Source organism: Montipora foliosa, chromosome 4 (assembly GCF_036669935.1).
Source record: "Montipora foliosa isolate CH-2021 chromosome 4, ASM3666993v2, whole genome shotgun sequence".
Classification (NCBI taxonomy): domain Eukaryota; kingdom Metazoa; phylum Cnidaria; class Anthozoa; order Scleractinia; family Acroporidae; genus Montipora; species Montipora foliosa.
The window spans coordinates 15299000-15300311 of NC_090872.1; positions in this window are offsets into that span (position 1 = coordinate 15299000).

Genomic DNA, 1312 nt, shown 5'->3' on the forward strand with positions numbered 1-1312 from the left:
TTTACCTTCATTGACGTTTATCTACCTTCCTCTAATACCATTATTTACCTTCATCTACCTTCATCTTCCTTCATTCACATTCATCTACTTTCATCTAACTTCATTTATGGTCATCAACCAGCACTCACATTCATCTACATACCCTCATTTGCATTCATTTGCCTTAGTTAATATACCTTTATTCACGTTCATCTACCTTCATACACGTTCATTTACCTTCATCTACCTCCATCGACTTTTATCTACCTTCATATACCTTCATTCACGTCTCACCTCCATCTACCTCCATCGACTTTTATCTACCTTCATCTACCTTCATACACGTTCATTTACCTTCATTTACCTCCATCTACCTCCATCGCCTTTTATCTACCTTAATATACCTTCATTCACGTTCATTTACCTTCATTCACGTTCATCTATCTTCATTTCGTGACCTTCATCTACCTTCAGTTACCTTCATCTGCCTTTATTCACGTTCATTTACCTTCATCTACCTCCATCTTCTTTCATCGGCCTTTATCTACCTTCGTCTACCTTCATTCACGTTCATTTATCTTAATTTCGTGACCTTCATCTACCTTCAGTTACCTTCATCTGCCTTTATTCACGTTCATTTACCTTCATCTACCTTCACTTACCTTCATATGCCTTCATTCACCTTAATATACCTTCATTCACGTTCATTTACCTTCTGCTACCCACATTTCTTTTCATCCGCGTTCATTTATCATCATTTACCTTTATTCACGTTCATTTACCTTCACTAATGTCCATTTATCTTCAGCTACCTACATCTACCTTCATCCTTCATTTACCTTTATTACCTTCATCTAGCTTAGTCTAGCTTCAATCGCAATCATCTGCCTTCATTCACCTTAATATACCTTCATTCACGTTCATTGACCTTCATATACTTTCATTTACCTTCATCTGCCTTTATTCACATTGATTTACCTTCATATACCTTCATTCACGTTCATATATCTTAGCTTACCTTCATTAACATTCATTTACCTTAATATACCCTTATTCACGTTCATTTACGTTCAGCTACCCAAATCTTCCTTCATCCGCGTTTAATTATCTTCATTTACCTTTATTCACGTTCATTTGCCTTCTTATACCTTCGCTAACGTTCATTTACCTTCAGCTACCTACATCTTCCTTCACCCGCGTTCATTTACCTTCATCTACCTGCATTCACGTTCATTTACGTTCTAATATACCTTCAGCTACCTCCATCTACCAGGGTGTCAAGTGACAAATGACATTCCGAGATAGGAAAGACAGTGGCCAAAAATAGGAAAAC